Source organism: Lytechinus variegatus, chromosome 1 (genome assembly GCF_018143015.1).
Source record: "Lytechinus variegatus isolate NC3 chromosome 1, Lvar_3.0, whole genome shotgun sequence".
NCBI classification, from domain to species: domain Eukaryota; kingdom Metazoa; phylum Echinodermata; class Echinoidea; order Temnopleuroida; family Toxopneustidae; genus Lytechinus; species Lytechinus variegatus.
In genome coordinates this window covers 35,403,922-35,423,367 of record NC_054740.1, presented here as the reverse complement: position 1 = coordinate 35,423,367, position 19,446 = coordinate 35,403,922, and the positions used below count along the sequence as shown (strand labels likewise).

The 19,446-nt window shown below is 34.9% G+C and overlaps 1 protein-coding gene across 1 annotated transcript in view; it reads left to right on the top strand.

Annotated features, from left to right (window-relative positions):
- The window catches only part of LOC121412705 (zeta-sarcoglycan-like), a 53,291-nt gene that overhangs the window by 20,752 nt on the left and 13,093 nt on the right, over nucleotides 1-19,446 (top strand). The window contains 1 exon segment of the mRNA XM_041605484.1: nucleotides 3,062-3,267. The gene's annotated coding sequence lies outside the window, so the exon portion shown is untranslated.

Below are 19,446 nucleotides of genomic sequence, written 5' to 3'. Positions count from 1 at the left end.
AACGATGATTTACTGCAACTATTACCTTTAACTTTTGTTTTAAGTGAGGAGGGGGCGGGGCCCTTACAAATCCAAGTTTTATGAGCAGCTATGATTTGATGATTATGAATATAGTGCCTAAAAGGTTTAAATTTTTTCAAGTCTCTAGCTCTCTACAATAAATGCATTATAACTACACAGGCTTTTAATTAGCAGTCATTACGTGCTTGGTAATTTTAAAGAATAGATTGATGTCAGGTTGCCATTTACCTTTAATACATGTCCCTAAGGTTTGCAGCTCTAGACTACATCTAGCCTCATGATAAACACTATATCAATTCATGCGCCTTTATTGCTAATAGTAATTTTATGGTTCATTTCCACCTGGTGTGAAAATATTAGCTGCCAGACTGAATAGTCAAATCTATCAATGCCACAATTTCTCTTCATTAGACCCTGGATAAGAGAAGGGAAATTTTGTCTAGGTGTATGCAGTGCATATTAGTACTTATGATGGTCAATTGCATTGTAGCCGGGGAGAAGAATTCAATTATCCAGTGGGAATGCTAAATTAAATTCGCTTGATGGAGTGCTGTTGTGGAGATGTACACATTTTAGAATGGAGAATGGAAACAAAACATATACACTTTTCTGTTGTGAATAATTTCGGTTTTACTATCCTGTTTTGATGATAATTACTTCAAAATTCAATTGATGATTAAATTTCTTTAGTTTTGGATTGTAATTAATATCTTTTGTTTAATTGAATAGAATTACTATCAGCAGTAGATATGAATTCCTTGTGAAAACCAACATAAAATCTTTAGTGTTTATATACATGTACATGTATGTATACTGTCCACACATATTCTTTTTTATTATGTTCATATTTCCCTGGGAAAGATTTTAATATTAAAGGTACATTCAAGCTTTGGAGCAAGTTAGCATAAGGTGATAGTATTTGTGAGATAAAGCAATGCATTACAGCATCTTGTAAATTATCAAGTTGAAAATAAAATCAGTTGTTTTATAATGACATTGTGTTTAATCCATACATGTTAAAAATCCTGTCCATTCCTTGCATACATTGTCCAAAATTTATTTGATTGAAAATTGCTTCAGCTCACATTTACTCAAATTCATGCTATGAATAATAGGAAAAAGAATTACAAAGTAATGCTTTTACTATCTGTCAAGTGTTGTTTCTGTAGTGATTTCATGAAAATGACTTCAAATTTAAAGTTAAAAATAGAGAATAAACCATTTGTACATGTTTTCAAAGTTCTATTGGTAAAGCAAAATTCCTGCACAGTGTTTCATTTTCATCTTCTGTTTGAGGAAAATGAAGTCTGATCCAGGCTTCAATATAAACACTCCCATCAGAGAAACCCCTAGATGAGTGTGTATTAGTATGTGCAACGGCTACACGTAGAAAGCTGTTTAAATTGACATTATGGAAAGTGTTGAGTAGTATATCAAGATGGTATTGAGAGAGCGACTGTTGACTCACTCTCGTTCTGTCCATTCCATCTTTTCTCCCTGTCTTGCCTCCTCTTTATCTCTCTCCCTTCACTTTCATCCTTGCTTCCCAATTTCTCTTTTAAGTCTCCCTGTCCCCTCTGTATTATACTAAAACCTCTTTTTTCCATCTTCTTCCTCCTTTCATGCCCCTTTCTATATACATCTCTCTCATGCTACCTCCCCATTAGCTCTTTGTATCCACTTCTCTCTATTGCCCCCCCCCCCTCTCCATTTTTCTCTATCCCTTCTCTGTCATATTCTCTCTCCACCGTCTCTGTCACCTTTCTTACAATGACTCCCCCTCTTGCTCTCTCTCCCCATCTGTAAATTTGGGTCATATTGATATTCCAACAACGATTGAAGCACTACCCATAGAGAAATGCAGCAAAAGGTGTTGATAGGAAGGAAACTGGGCACCAGGGGGGAAGGACAAAGAGATGCGGATGCTAAATTCATGGTAATGCGCACTTGACACCTGCGGATCGTATGATGGCTGTCCAGCGCTTAAACCTGTAACCAAATCTTACTCTCGTAGAAAAATCTTGCAGTCCTCCTGATGCATTGAATGTCTTCCTTTATCTCCAGGAGGCCCGGAGCGCTATTTGCGTCTAATGTACATTACATGTGTTGCCGTGACGATTTTATTACATTTGGGTGCCTAACTTGGATTGTCCCTTCCTGCAATTTACATATCATTTGCATTTTTTCCTAGATCTGTGGCATCAGGATGTTGGTATGGCTGACTTTAAATATCCCTCTGAATAGTAATGCAATGTAGGGATGGAGAGCGTTGCCTCGACATGCATCTTCTATTCTCATTTTAGCTTCACTTTGTACTTAAAAATGTTGTCATTTGTCATGTATTGCAATAACCCCTCATGTACATCTTCCATGCCATTCATACATGTATAATACAAGTTTTCATAATAATGCTTGACACATGAATATTGTGATGGTCACTGTGGGGTCATACATAGTTTTGTTTTCACAACTTCGCATCATGCTTCTCTCGATATTAATATCGTTTTAATCTTCTCTGAGATTTTAAATGTTGGTTTCTATTCTAAAAACTTTATATTTCTAAGGAAGATAATCAAAAAGGTATTTTTTATTAGGTTTAGTATCTTAAGGTGTCTTCAGTTTCTTTAGAAGCATCCAGTATCACTACTTTCCTCTGCATAAAGACTCTTGATTTTTATCCCAACAGACTATTGACTTTGTCTCTTGCATGTTATCATTGCTAAGCATCTTTTACTCTCACATCTGTTTACTTTGAGGTCCCTATACTTTCCCCTTTTTTGTGCGACTCCTTAGCAGTCGTCGTCTCACTAAACACACACATACACGTGATGTGTACACTTATCTATTCCAGGCAGTTTCTCTAAATGCCTGGTAGCATTCTCCCAGATTCTTTACCTGCCTAGCTGCCTGTTTTAAAAAAACATTCTGCTGCATTAGGCAGAATATGCCCTGGGGTACCTTTTACTGTAAACATTATTCCTCTTCTTCTTCATCCGACTCAATATCGATGAAATTTGATGGTTTATTTTCAAATTTGCAGGTTGCACCTGTACGAAGCCCTTCCAGGCCTGCTCTTCCTGAGTAGCATCTCCGTTATAGATCGTGGATCGAGACGCAAGCCTGACTCGTTTTACGCCTCGGCTGACAAGATAGTCGATTTCTTGTCTCCTTGAGAGAGAGCTGTTTCTTTCATTGAGATTGATGTGGTGAGCCGAGTGAGAGTATCCTGAGTCATCAAGCCAAGTAGTAAGTATTACTTTTGCTTTTAACAGCTCCTTGAATACAACTATACAGCAAGTACACACCTACAGTACTGATGATTGTTTTCTTTTTCATATTCAACTTGATTGAAACTGCATCTCATTTGAGCTCAGATAATGTTTTGCAGAATGTCCTTTCTATTGTACAGGTGAGTGTGCGTATCAACCACAGAAACCTTTGCAAATTAGACAAATATAAATAGCACATGCTGTACATAATCCGGACCAAAAAAATTGACTTAATTATTTGACTTAAATAGAAGGTTATTTTCAACAGAACTACATTTAAAAGTGACATGTAAATGTTATGTTTCCAGGGGAAGGGCAATGAGGAATAGGGTGGCAGCCAGGGTAGTTGTAAGGTCACAAAAAAATAATGTTTCTACCAAGCTTGGTTTCATGTTTAGTACAATTTTTTATTAGAGTTTTTTTCCCATAATTGCATAATATGCATTGAGTCCAGTTAAATGCCAAATTCTATCAGTACTTTTACAAAATAATGTAGCTTTAATTGAATCGATGCTAATATCATTGTTAATTGCATATCATGAAGGTATTGTATGAAAAGAATATTGTGAAACAGATCAGAATTTATAGTCAAAGACAAATTATACCCCTAAATTCATGCTTCCATGTATATCATTTTCTATGAACATATTTTAATACAAATCAAGAACATATGAACACCCACATTATGTGACAAATGATATCAGCGACAGAATGCAGATGGTACATAACCAAGACATAGGCCTAGGGGACATATGTGTAAAGCCATCTACACAAATACATACACATCCATTTATAGGGTAACCCAATCTATTTTCAGAAGTTTTATTAACAACAGACAAATGTGAACACAGGAATATGCTTTTCATTCTGCACCTTTTTTCCTTAACCCCGGGAAATTGGTGGGGCTAAGGGGGGGGGGGCCTTACATGTAGGCCCCACCAATTTCCCGGGGTTAAGCTTTAATAGCCCACTTCGTTTTCACACTATGTTTTAGCAAAGTGGGCTAGCATGGTAAATAGTACAGTACTATCTGGCCCTGCAAAACAACAGGGTTAGCCGGCTTATTGTGGTGCTAGCACCACAATTGCGGTGCTAAGAGATGCAGTGTGAAAATGAAACAGGGCTAAGGAAAGTGGGGCTAAGCAATAACCAATCACAGAAGTCAAACTGCACGTTAATCACGCTCTGTATAGTAAAATCATCAATATTCATGAACTGAGGAATAGTCTGGGGTGAAGGCATTAACCCTGGCTGAGCAGATAGTATGGGGTTTATAAGAAAGACAGTGTGTAGTGAAAAAAAGATAGTATGGGGTTAAGGATAGTCTGGGGTTAAGGAAATGCATTGTGAAAAGCATAGAAGTGGATGTTTTCCCCTTGGCAGTTATTGTCTGTTCAAATATGGATAGAAATTCACTTTAGATTTTGTCTGATAACATTAAAATTGCAGATGTACATGTAGTTAAAAGGAAACAAGAAATTAAAAAATTTCAGACTGATTTTGATCCTTATGATAAACACTCATACTTGTAATGATTTTTTCAAGCTGTCTGCTTCTAAACAAAATCTCTGAATTTTATATAAAATATTTAAAATAAAGAAATTGTTCTGTTTTGTTGGTATTTGAGATGGAAAATTTCATTTTCTTTCTGTCTGATCATGTTTTCTATTGAAGTTTTTGTAATGTACTCATAAGGACATTATTGCATTATCAGAACCTCCCATTTCCTTGAAAGATATCAACATTTTGTGCAAGTACAGATTGTGTAGATTGAAGTTAAAAATTGATGTTTTTATTGTAAACTGCTGGTAGACATTTAAGCTCTATTGCATTTCCACCATAGCTTTTATCTAGCATTGTGTGTTTTCATAGCGTAAGGCAAATCACATCTATTTTGTTGGATTTGTTGGCCTAGATGTTTTGGCATCATCAGCATATTGGGTGATGATGCATGTTTAAACTAGCCTCGCTCAAAAAGTGTTATGTGGTTGTTTGGTTGACTTTAAAGGACATCCATCCAAAATTTTAATCTACTATGTTAATACTGCCAAATTATCAACTTATTTTTGTAGTTGATTTTTGTACATGTACATGTACATGATTTTTAGGGAAAGAATTTTACTGACATACTCTTTTTGCCTTATAATTTCAATATGTGATATTACCAATATAGATCTAGTTTTTGTAATATTCAGGTGAAATTTATTTCTTCGAATGAGATAAACATCAAATTTACTAGGGACATATAAGATCAGGGAATGAATTAAAAGATGTATGTATTAAAGTGAATTATGTACAAATGTGAATTAAAAAGGTATTAAAGTTGTAAAGAAAAGTCATTCATTGAAGGATTACATTTTTGAAATACATGAAAAGTGAAACAAGTTAACATAAAGCCTAAAAGTTATGAATACGAATATGAAAATTTTGATGTGTATATAGACACTGACTTATTGTTCGGACATGTACATGTATATGTAAATAGTTTTTGTTGTTCTGCTCTGAAGCGCCTTGAGCATCTAATCAAGATGGAAAGTGCGCTATACAAATCTTGTGTATTATTATTTATTTGTCTTAAAATTGATAAAATACATGATTTTTGATAAATGAGGTAAAGACCTTGATTTTCATCATGTGGTATGTTCACATCTTGAGTAGATATGAGGTAACTGTACATAGTCATTTCATGGTAGATCCTGGGGACCCTCTTTACAGACGGGTGTCTGGAAAGTTCAATTTATTTGTCTGTTTGGGTGATTTGATGGTTTATTGAGCCGGATGATGGCTTAAAATAGCAAATTGTATTGCGCTTGGAAGTCAGGCTCTATTGACATTTCTCACTCCATTCGTTGCCTCATTGGATTTTGCCTCTATTAAGAGATGATGAGAAATTAGAGTACATGTGTTTGCTATCCAGGATAGGATTTGTATGGCTGGTAAGAAAGGGAAAAAGAAAGATAGAGATCATAGAGAAAAGAGTAGAGAGGGAGGGGTGGTATAGAGGGGACATGTATGAATTTCAACAAAATCATCTTCTACTTTTGTATACATGTAAGTAACACCAATATAATTGAATTTTGCATGTCCTTGTGACCAAGCTTTGTCCAAAGTGGCCCATGTTGACACATGTCACTATCCCCACCTCCATCCTTGACATACAAAATATAGAATTCATATTACTGCAATGATGTTTTCATTGATTTCATATCACTGTTTCCTGGGGGGGGGGTACTTACATTGACGAGTGGATACCATGGGCGACCAAAAAAACATGTAAAAAGGATGTCTTTTTCAAGATAGGGCATGTTACGTACGTAACGTAATAAGGGTGTCAAGAAAAGCCCTAAAATAATTTTAAAAAGAGTTATCTATTTCGCTAGGATAGCTGTGTTTAGGGTCAGATTTTCGAGGGTATAAAAAATGAAAAATAAAATGTTTTATAAAGGATGTACTTTTTCCCCCAACAGTCAACACTACGTGTTTAGAGAACGATTCGCGCGAGGTGGGGCCTTACTATAATAGTACTACTAAACCCAATGAGGTAAAGGTAAAACCGACGACCAATGTCCGTGACATACATGTACATGTAACAATTACTTGTTATAGGGGTTCAATTCAAGGAATTCTTTCCAAGAGTATTGTTTTGTTTCTAATACTTGTGGAGGGTAGAGTTTCGCACGCCAATACGTTTTAAGAATATAAAAAATATGTATTTAGGGTGCTTTTCGAGACCCCATGGTCGCTCATGGTATCCACTCGTCAATGGAAGTGCCCCCCCCCCCCCGCGGGCTGTTCCTATGACTTGACAATAGTACTTTGATCCGTTTCTCTAAAAAGAGCAAAAACCAAAAGTCTTTCCCTAAAAAAGCAACCTTAAAAGTGAAATGTGATTATCTTTTTGTATTGAATGAAATATCTGCAAAATGTTTGCAGAAGAAAACAAATTATGAATTCTCTTGTGTTTTGTTTTAAAATGGCAAAGGACAAACATGAAGCCTTTATTAAAAAGAAAATGATGAACATGAAAAGGATAGTTGTGGACACTGACAGATCAAGAATAGATGAAGCTTTTCAAGCTGCAGGTCCAAGAGATACCGCAGAGAATGATGGGAGAGGAGGAGTTGTACACATTTGATTATTGTAATGGGTCTGGTGTGATAATGGTTGAATTCAATTTATATGGCATTTGAATGGGATTTGGAAGGGCATGGCCTGCCTAGCGTCTGAATCAAATTGATGCAGCCAGTGTTATGAAAACAGGTGCATCTTGAGCAGATTCAATGTACATGTATGTCAAAACTTGTTTATTTCAGTATTTTTTATTCAGGGAAATGTTTTAACAACACAGATTGCAACAATTTTGATTTGGAATATCTGTTTCTAATATACATTTACATGAATAACTACATAAAGATATGAAAAATATTATGATATAGAAATAAAATCAAATGAGCTGAAAATGGGGAATTTTCCAATTCCTGCTTGAGATGCAGCAAAAGTATTCGTTTTTGTTCCTTTGTTACCAATGAATGTACAGCTGTATGCCTACATGTACATGTAGATCAATGTACATACAGTGTACATCTCACTATTGTCAGGTTCTCTCATTCAACCCGTTTGGATCATCATCATCAAACAACACAATCTCAATATTTGATCTTACATACTCTACAGTAGACATTATATCGTGTATTGTCTTACATGTAGTTGCTGTCTAAAATCTTTTCCTCAGATAAATATATCATTCTTTCAACATGTACACATTATGGGCATGATCTTGTACTATGTGTGTGTGTATACATATTGCCTTTGAAATCCTTGTATATTTTTATGTATAAAATCTATATCATCATGAATTTCATAAGAATCGATCTACAATTAGGACAATGAACATATCAAAACCTTTGGTCAATGATTTAGAAATTATAAACGGCACAATAATCTTCTGTGATCCCTGCATATTGTTTGAAATCCTACGTGCAGACTGCAGATCGTGTTAATGTGTCATCATGACGTTTAACCATGAGTTCATCTACATGTACTCCAAACAGCATCTGAATATTTTCATTCCTATTGTCTGAGTTGCTGCAAATCCAAGATCTCAGGTTTGTAATTTGACCTCAGATCAATAATCTGTGAATCATCAACGAGCTTTTTGAATTATCGATTGAGAGAGTTTCATGCCCAATGCTTAGCTTATAAATGACTTGATCTGATCATGGCTTCTACTGTTTATTACAGGGAAATCTGTGTAAAAAAAGCTACCCAAGGGAGAAAAGTATTAGACTTTCTATGGTAAATAGGCGAGCTTTACCCATGTTTTGTAACTCCATATTAAAAGGTGTGATTGGTCATGAATTTGACCTATATTTTGGTGTATTTTAAGCTAAGATTTCTACCCAAATTACTTTCTTTATTTTGTACACAATGAGTACAAATTTACATTGAAAGAATACCCATGTTTTTCACATTTTTACATTAGAATAAACCCTTTCTAACTTTTTCTGGATAATTTTTACCTTACATAACTGAAAATTGCAAACAAAGACCTGAAACAAAAACCAGTAGACCCTTTTTTTTGCCTCGCCTCCATGGCAGAGCAAGACTATAGGTGCCACTTTTCCGATGGCAGTGGCAACATTGAAATCTTAACCAAAGTTTCAGGTCACATGACTATTATAAAGGTCAAAGGCCATTTAGGGTCAATGAACTAGACCATGTTGGGGGAATCAATATCGAAATCTTGTTAAGTTTTTAAAATGTCTTCATAGAAAGTTTATGGACCTAGTTCATCAAATTTAGACATAATGCAGGGTTCCCACGGTCATGGAAAATCCTGGAAAAATTTGTGGTCCTGGAAAGTCAGGGAATTTGGAAAATTTGTGAAAAGTCATGGAAAAGTCATGGAATTGCATTTACCTCATGGCTATGGCAGCTTTCCATTTTGTTGTGTCTCGCAAAGTTCTCTCATACTTAATTATCATACTCTGCTGTGTCTGATTTTGGAAACCGTGCCAGAAAGCAAGTCGTGATAAGCAGCAATTTAGTCATGGAAATGTCATGGAATTCTGTTTTCAAATTTCTGTGGGAACCCTGATAATGGTAATAGTGTATCACTGAAGATTCTGCTTGAGTTTCAGGTCACATAGCCAAGGTCAAAGGTCACTTAGGGTCAACAAACTTTCAGAATGTTTGGGGTATTTGTGGGATTGTCATCGTAACTTTAAAGGCTTATGGATCTAGTTCATGAGACTTGGACATCAGAGTAACCATGGATCCCTGAACATCCTTTGTGCGTTTCAGGTCACATGACCAAGATCAATGGTCATTGAAGGTCAATGACCTTTGGCCTTGTTTGGGGTTTATGTTCAATTGGCATCATAACTTTTATAAAAAGTTTATGGATCTACACATGTACATGTAGTTTGAGAAACATAGACATAAGGGTAATCAAAGGACAAGTCCACCCCAACAAAAACTTGATTTGAATAAAAAGAGAAAAATTCAACAAGCATAACACTGAAAATTTCATCAAAATCGGATGTAAAATAAGAAAGTTACGAAATTTCAAAATTTCGCTTCATTTCACAAAAACAGTTATATGAACGAGCCAGCGACATCCAAATGAGAGAGTCCATGATGTCATTCACTCACTATTTCTTTTGTTTTTTATTGTTTGAAATATGAAATATTTTGATTTTCTCGTCATTGTCATGTGAAATGAAGTTTCATTCCTCCCTGAACACGTGGAATTCCATTATTTTAACATTTTGTGCTTCAGGCAAATTCGTAAAATTGAAATATTGTATAATTCAAACAATAAAAAAACAAAAGAAATAGTGAGTGAGTGACATCATCAACTCTCTCATTTGGATGTAACTGGCTCGTTCATATAACTATTTTGTTAAAAATAAGCGAAACTTTGAAATGTCATAACTTTCTTATTTCACATCCGATTTTGATGAAATCTTCAGCATTGTGCTTGTCTGATTTTTCTCTATTGATTCATATCAACATTTTTCTGAGGTGGACTTGACCTTCAAGTATAAATTATTGTTTTGCACACATCTTCGGTCACATGATTACGGTCAAAGATCATTTTGGGTCAATGGACATCGTACATGTATTTCATTATCATATGTGTGTTTTCTTCTGTGAATAATTATTCAATAGCTGTTTTCAAAGTCATTACTGCTGCTATATTGAATCGTGTAATGCAGGTGAGACTGCCAGAGGCGTTCCACTTGTTTCTATTTTGATTACAGGTTCAAAAACACCTGGTGGGTGTTTCATAAAGCTGTTCGTAAGATAAGAACGACTGGTGATGCTTTCTTTTGGTAAATGGTATACACCATAGGCATAGGCGATGGTTTAGCGCTAGAAAGGATCACCAGTCGTTCTTAAGGTTACTCTTAACTTACGAACAGCTTTATGAAATGGCCCCCAGATGATTTTGAGAAATTTGAATGATCATGATCATACAGCTTATTGACTGTTTCTAATTTTAATATGCTCGTATTAGAACCTATAGTAATTCAGTATACATGTATATTCTTAATAATAGACAAGTGACTTTAAAAACAGAAACAGAAAATACAGGGGTGGCTGTAGCAGACTTGACTGGAGTTGAATAGTAAAAGTTTGTTACTTGGTCTTACAGGTTTACAGCCATAATAAAATGGTTTTAGTTAGAGAAAGAAGAATTGAGAAGAGAGGAGAGTTTCACCATGGAACAATGCACATCTTACCTCTGAACAGATATGAGATACATGTAAATTTACAGCCCCTGCTGTGAAAGTGTCAAGTTCAATTTCGCTAACAATAATCAAATGTTCTCTCATTGTGGCATGTGACTTTCAATGTCTGTCAATAAATCCATTTCGTGTTCACACCAGCAGTTATCTATTTTATTACATGCAGTTGAAGGAACCTTCCTGTGGATATTCCATGGAGGTAAAATAGAGACATCCGTGGTTGTTCATTTTAAGATTTTTATAGCTAAATAATGATGACAGAATGAATGTCATTGAATTTAGTTCAGTGGATTATGACACCAAACATTTATCAGCTATATTTGTGCATAATTTAGAGCAACTTGTGTTTTTTTCATGGGATACAATACAATACATGTAATTCTACCTACATGTTGCCTTTGTTAAAACAGTGGGATGTTTTCATAAGGTTAAGTATTACATATTTGTTGTTACATGTGTGAACAAGACTTTACTGGTAATACCGTTAAGTACCTATTTATAAATACTTCCATGAATTTTATGCAGCATCAGACCTCTTGCTGTTTTCATTCATATTCGCTCACCACAAAAGAATGCACAGTTCCATGTAGATGTACCAAGTGAAGTGTTTAGACGAAGCAAAGACGTGGCACTTGACAGAAAGTCGTTTCAGGATGATGGCTATGGTTGAGGGAACGCACCCTTTTTGCTCGCGCCAGTACCGCAATCCAATTTATGAGTTGTTGAACTTTAGTCGACTCCATTTCTTATTTTGTTGCGAGGATCCTAGTGAGCTATGAACATGCCCCCTGAGGCTGTGTCAGCTACACACATTAAATGAGAAGTTATGTTAAGATGATTGCAAGTCTGTGGGGGTGAAGTGATAGATTGTTCAAATAAACTATCATATTCCTAATGTATTACAAATGCGCTTCTAGAATATGCTTAGATCTGACTTTGTAGGTAGTACATGTACGTGTCCATGTTTATTAGGCCTGAGTCAGCCATGCTAGAGAATATGTCCAGTGCTATCGGATTCCAGTAACATTTTCCCAATTCAGGTGTTCTGATGTAAATTCTTATTCAAATTCAAATTTGGTTTTATTGAACAATACTCATCAAAAAGTCAGAAGACTAACAATGTGAGTTTACATTTTAAGAAATACATAAGAATACATACAAAGAAATAAATAAATACATAACATGCAGTGACCATTAAAGAAGATAAAAAAATATACATTATGTTTAAAATGCAATAATAGTATAAAAAGACATGGAATGAGCTGATGCAAGTAATGCAATTAATTTAATGATAATTTGAGAATAACAATTTCAGTAATGTTTTTATTAGTTTTTAATAGCGTCTTACACCTTATTGAGATCCAAATTCTATTGTATATTTCATTGAAATGTTGTATTTGTTTTTAATTTCTTATCTAGTTTTGGTCAATTTTAAATGTCTCATTTGCTATAAAATAAAGCAATGTCCATCACACTGATGATGAGCATGGTGAGCTCTTTTATTTATTACCAGATTTATCATAGTAGCACTATTATTTCTAAATATATTAGAATTTTTGGAAGTGACAAATTTGTGCAGATTTGTGTAAACTTTTAAAACCAAGATCTTGTTTTCAACGATCATAACCAAATTTTGTTGGGATATTAACTCATTAAATTAAAAGGCCTGCATTGTACAATAGTTAACATTCTTTTTATCAAAATAATGGACATATCCTGTGATTCCTGTCTAATCAAAATACCTACCTGGTCATAATTTCTGAGGAATTGGAGTTCTATATTAAAAAAAAAAACATCCCATCTTAGGACATAACAATTTTGAATTCTGAGGAATAAAAAAAAACATCCCGTCTTATCAAAATGCCTACATGGACGTAACAATTCTGAAGAATTAAATTCTATATATATAAAAAAAATCCTGTCTTATCAAAGTACCTACATGGACATAACATTTCTAAAAAATGTAAGTTCTATAATATGAAACATATCCTGTCTTGTCAAAATACATCAGCCATGTATTTCCACAGTGCACCTTTTTTAGATCACATTCCTGTATAAAAGAAAGGATTTACAGAAATAAACTTGAGTCCTAATTTTAAATTCTCTTGTATGGTTTAGAAAAAACATCCTGTAATCTTAAGTAGATATGAATATTTCTCATCTCTAAACTATTTTTAGAATTAGATTAAAACATCAACTTCAAAGATAGATTTAATAAAATCTGATATTTGAAAGCAACTTTCAGCCCCTGATGAAATGCACAAAGCATTTGGAAAACCAGTGTATTCAATTCAGAAACAATGTGAATATTGCATGGAAGCTAAAGTGAAAACCTGAAATTCCAGGGTACTTGCCATTATTCATGCCACACAAATTTCCTTCATATTTATCAAGGATTTCTGGAAAATTGATGTGTCTCGTTTTTGCTTCTAAGCAAGTGGATTGGGACTGGCATCAGCCATTTTCTTGATCCTTTCCCGCTTGGGATGGCGATTGCCCTGCGGCTGGGATGTGAGGCTCACAGAGCACCCTACGCTAAAGGGGATTACGGAGAGGGTGATATGGAAATAATATGTCAAAATGGCTTAATGTCTGTCAGCTGTTTGATTCATGTGGTGTGTGTAAACATCAGTCATGGTATTTTAATTAGTATATAACGATGTGTTCTATCTTATTCTACAATCAGCCTCTGTTGCAGCTGTACGTGTTGCATGTTGCCATGCCTTTAATAGGAGAAAATCACCCTGATGAAAAGTTGGTTTTCATAAAAGCAGACAAAGAGAAAAACATTGGTTTCATAAAAATTTGTTAAAGAACAGAGTTATGAATATTTAAAGTTTTAAATTTGTGACATATTATGTGCGAGCAGCTTTCCCATATAATTTATGTATTTCCTGCAGTATCAATCCATGAATTACAATTATTTGATGGAAAATTATGAATATGAATATTTTTTTCAAACATGTATGTATATAAAAGGGGATGTGTTTCATGATATCACAGCACAAATAAATCACTATTAAAGTTTTTATGTATCACCATATGGACAAATGATGTCACAAAATCAAAAATAATAAAATCCATTACTCTGTTATTCTTTGGCATATTTTCATCAAACCTTTGCAAATGTTTTTTTCTGATTTTTCTGCTTTTATTAAAATAATTTTTCATTCAGGGTTCATTCCAAGTTTGGACAGCATCAAATACATGTACATGTAGGTGTGTTGAGACAGGGGCTTTCAGATCTGTCAGAAATGCAACTTTTCACTTCCAAGTTTATTAAAGATGTGTTCTTTTTTCCATACTCTACTTTTCTTTGAGACACTCTCCTCCCTCTCTTTTATACATATATATACATATCGTCATATGGTCCCCTTTCTCATTCTTTCTCTCGCCCTCGCCGTTCATTCATTAATCATTGAAATAGGAGTGTATATTGATCTGTGACAACTTATTCACAGTGCAGCCATATCCATGAAATTGTAATTCCACATTTGTCAGCTGTGTTTTCTACAATTGCTTGCTCATGCTTTATTTTCCCACCTATTCATAGTTTGTACTGCTCTTTTGTACACTTCATTGTACTGATCAATCAAGAGTAGTAAATTGCTTGAATGTATACATGTAGTATTCACATCACTTTGAAAGTACAGGAGTACAAGTACATGTACATGGAGAAGAATTCATCCAAGTGAAACACATGTTTCATAGTATGAAAAAGGCAAACAAAGAGATTCTAAAAACACTCTCTGTGTACATGTAGTTGTTTTATATCTACATTAGATATAAGATTTCTCTTCTTTATATATTTTTGTTTGCAATTATCTCCCACAATATTTTTATTTTAAATCAGTGTTGCTTGCAGTACATGTAGGTTAAGTTTACATTGTACTTTGTAGTTTATTTAGGTTTAGTTCTATGATTTATAAAAAGTATAATTACATGTAATACGCAATGTATTGCCTATCATATGAAGGTATGTGTATGTACATGTATGCAATCTTGTGTGTCATAACAATGTATGATGCAATGGCTGGATTGTAGTTTTAAAAAATATGAATCTGTATAAAATACTTGTTATAATAAATACAATGCTTGTCATATTGTTATACATGAACTGAGAGAGTATTACTAGTCCCTTGTAAAGGCTTGCAAACATGTACTATATGAGAGAAGCCTTTGGTATTTCTTACCCCACTCTATCAGTCAAAAGTTGAAATATAACCATTGGCCGATGTAAACAAGTGATGGCTACTGCTCCATTTAGATTGCTTTTAAAATGGAAGATGAGTGCTCGCACTAGAGATTGAAAGTGTAATATTTATATTGGACTGCTATATTGAGTGCGTCATCATACAGTATGGTATGTGTATGTTTATGTTCATCTGTCTGTTGTGTGAAAATATGCCAACAGCTTGGAATTATTATTAGTCATGATTTATTAGTGTTTAATATACATCTGAAATGTTTATGATTAGATGCATTTCATAATATATTTTGTTCTGTGTAATAAAGCGAGTAATCATACAGTACATGTTTGTAGGGAGATTGCGAAATTGAATTTGCTGGTCTATTCAAAAGTGGGCACTCGTTTTATGTACATGTACATGTATGTATTTTAAATTTGTAATGCTTAAAACTTCAGCAATTATCTGACATGGGAGGTTGACACTTACGGTATACATATTTTTTTTATATAAAACTTCTTTTTGATAAATTCTTACTGCAGTTCATGCATGTACAGTAGTCAACATTAATATTAGTAGTAGTACTCGGTGTTTATTATGCATTCATGCGATAGAGAGTTTTAAGAGGTGAAAATACTTTGGTAATGAAGTCTCTGATCTGTGTTGACTCTGAGTGAACTGTTGCGTGAAAGGTATCCCATACAATCCCGGGATATATTCTTATCCAATCTATCCATTCACCCAACGGACCTTATGACAAACAGACCACATTGAACGTTCCTGTGTAAACATTCATTGAGCTCTTTGTGTACATCCATCCATCTGCACGACGTCATCAGTCTTGATGCAGGCGTGTATCATCTTCTTCACGTCGTCCAAGTATCATCGGCCCAGCATCATTGAGGTACATGTAACTAGGGTCCTCTTCATGTTATTCCAGCATCAGATGTGTTTCCTTCTCCTCTTCCCCCACCATACTGATTACGTAGCCAAGCTCAGGTATAATTGAAACCGTGGTTTCAATTTCATGGTCAAACTATCAGATTCGGGTGTGATAGGAAAGTTTGGTATGAACTCGGTCAGGAAGGATCCTGGTGATCGTCAAAATTTGTTTCTGTGGGTCCTCGTTTGGCTCAAAGATTTGTGGGAAATCTGGGGCTATTTGTGTCATTTATCATGAGTTCTAAAAAAGAAGTGAAACAGAATTTTTTTTCAGGTTATTAATGTATAGATATTGGTAATAAGAATATTCGAGGTACAATGGTTTATTGTCTCGCCTGTATATTAGAGCTAGACTACAGGCGCCGCTTTTCCGACGGCAGCAGCAGCAGCAACATTAAATCTTAAAAGAAGGTTAAGTTTTTGAAATAACTATTTAAGGTCAATGGACTTTGGCCATGTTGGGGGTAATTGTTGAATGGCCATCATAACTTTGACAGTTTATGGATATTATTTATAAATATGCGGTTAAGGGTTATCAAATATCATCGACAAGTCTTTGGTCACGTGATCAAGGTCAAACGTCAATGAACATAGTATTATATCATTATACGAAAGATGTGATTTGTGAATAATTATCTCATAGTAGTTTTCAAAGTCAGCACTGCTGCTATGAATCGCGTAATGCAGGCGAGACTGCCAGAGGCGCTCCACTTGTTGAACATGATACCAAAAGTCCAGGGGGTGTTTCACAAAGATTTTTGTCGCACTTAAATGCCTAGTTGCGTGTTATAAAAGGCATGACCGCATTGGTCAGAGGACGTCGTGCAATACTGCACATTAATCAATAAGAATCCGCATTGCATATCATATACGTGTCGGCATTTAAGTGCAACTCTAAGTCACACTTAAATCTTTGTGAAACACCCCCCCAGTAAACAAAACAAATGTCAAAACACAATCAAAGATCTTAGAAAAGTGCTTGAAGTTCAAAATATCAGGACAATTTCTCATTTTGCCATGCTATCATTCATGCCCACCTATCCCATACATGATCAGTAGAAAGGGTATTTCCTTCACCATTCCCTCATTTTCTGTCTGTCTCTTACAAATTGAACACCTGGTTATCAATTCAACAATTATGAGTGGATTTTCTGAAGGTCATGTTCCATGCCGACGTCCATTGATGATTCGCCGCAGCTGCATAAGAGTAATTAACAGACTAATTTTAATCTCAATTTGTCTGACTCATGCAGGTTATCAATGTATGAGGTTGGGCATTAGTTAAGTGATATGTTATGGCTATGCCTGGTAAATGTGGGAGATGGGATGAGTATGTTAGGATGTGTTTATAGGCTTTTCATGTACCCAGAGGCGAAGAAGAATTGTTCATTCATGATTAATTGAGTGATTTAAATATATTTTTTAAATATAAGAGCATGTTATGAAGGAAAATCATGTCTTGTTCCTTGATACCTTCTACCTGAATGAAGGGTACAGAATTATCAATTACAAAATAAACACTTGTGATATTGATCAGTCATCATGATGAGCAAACTTTAAAGAAACAAATGTAGTCAAGAATTACAATAAAAATCTGATTTAAAAAAAAGAGAAATTTTAATGAGTGAAGGAACTACTTTGGTACCGTAATAAATGAAAGCTTTGATGACTCAAACAACAACAGTATTGAACACTGCATACATACATGTATATGTACATGCCTTTATTTACTTGCCCACCCCCCCCCCACGGCCTTCTGAGGTAACCAACCAACAAATGTTACACTCCAATGTAGCTCTCCATACATTATCTATAAAGCAGCTCCGTGTTTATCCGAGGTGTTGATGAGAGACTGTATAACAAAGAGAGCCCTGGGGCCCGTAACGCAAAGCTTAGCAATGATCGTAGAACATTTTTCTACCATTGATTGCATTGACTACAATGTACAATCAATCGTGAAAATCAAGCATACGATTAATCGTTAACCTTTGTGTTACAGGACCCTGATGATCTCAAACCCCTTTCATAAACCCATCCTCCAATTATCCGCCTAAGAGTAATGCGGATAATAATGCAATAAAAATTGCATTCACAAACTTCGAAAATAAACCGCACTATTTTTTACGAGCGCTTGACCTGAAAAAGGCGGATAATTGTCATGGCAACTGCACACACCCCATTTGATGGGGTTGTGTTGGAAAAGGGTGACCTTGTGACCGCACCATGGCAATTATCCGCATTACTTTGGAAATGCGTTCATAAAGTCAAAATCTGGTCCCGATGCCGCTATTATGCGGATAATTGCAGCATCGAAATAATGCGGATAACCCTGGTCCCCTCTGATTTTACAACCAAATTATGAAGATAATATAGGTTTATGAAAGGGGTATTATGTCTGTTGCTGCAGGATATACATGTGTATCATATTCACTGCAGCTCCTTTGAGTGGATCTGTACATGCATGATCAAACTTATATGTATTCTGGTATGATTTCTGATGACTAAATTTCCTATTGAAAAACATATTGGTTTAATTGTGAATAATAACAAAATGTAATAACTTGCTTATAATCATGCTTCACAATTTTTTCATGATGAAAAATTGGTAATGCAATGTTTTCATCAGTGACAGATATGGGGACACCTGGGCCCCATCTAACAAAGAGATACATGTACGATCGATCCAATCAATTGTAACTCTATGGAAATCCATCAGTGTCATAATTTCTTCTACAGAAAATTTGCACAATGTCCTTTGTAAACAAAGAGTAGCACAGTGAATTTTCAAGAAAACAATGAATGCATGAATATCATAGTTAGAAAATATTTTGAACAAACATGAATAATAAATGTTGATGTTGCTGGCCGTCCCTAGAACTTTGTGATTGATCGGATCAATCGTAACTCTTTGTAAGATGGTGCCCTTGTCATCACTTTCAGGGGTTTATTTATTTATTTATTTATAAGTCTTTTTTTAGTAGGGTGGCTCCATCAGTAATTGATATACTGTTGTCCTTGGAGGCCCTACAACAAAAATACAAACATTTAACAAACATGAGCGTAAAGAGTGTACAATGTGAAATGAACAAACTGTAAAGAAAAGAACAACACAAGGGGCCAGTTTATAAATTAAGACCATTATAATGCCAAAATAGAAGACTAAATGAGGGTTTGTTGAAAAGAGCAACAAAAAAAAAATCACAGAAGCTACCAGTGTCAAAAAAAGCTGGAAATGCTATTCCATTTCCGATGCTAACCCACATTGACTGATGA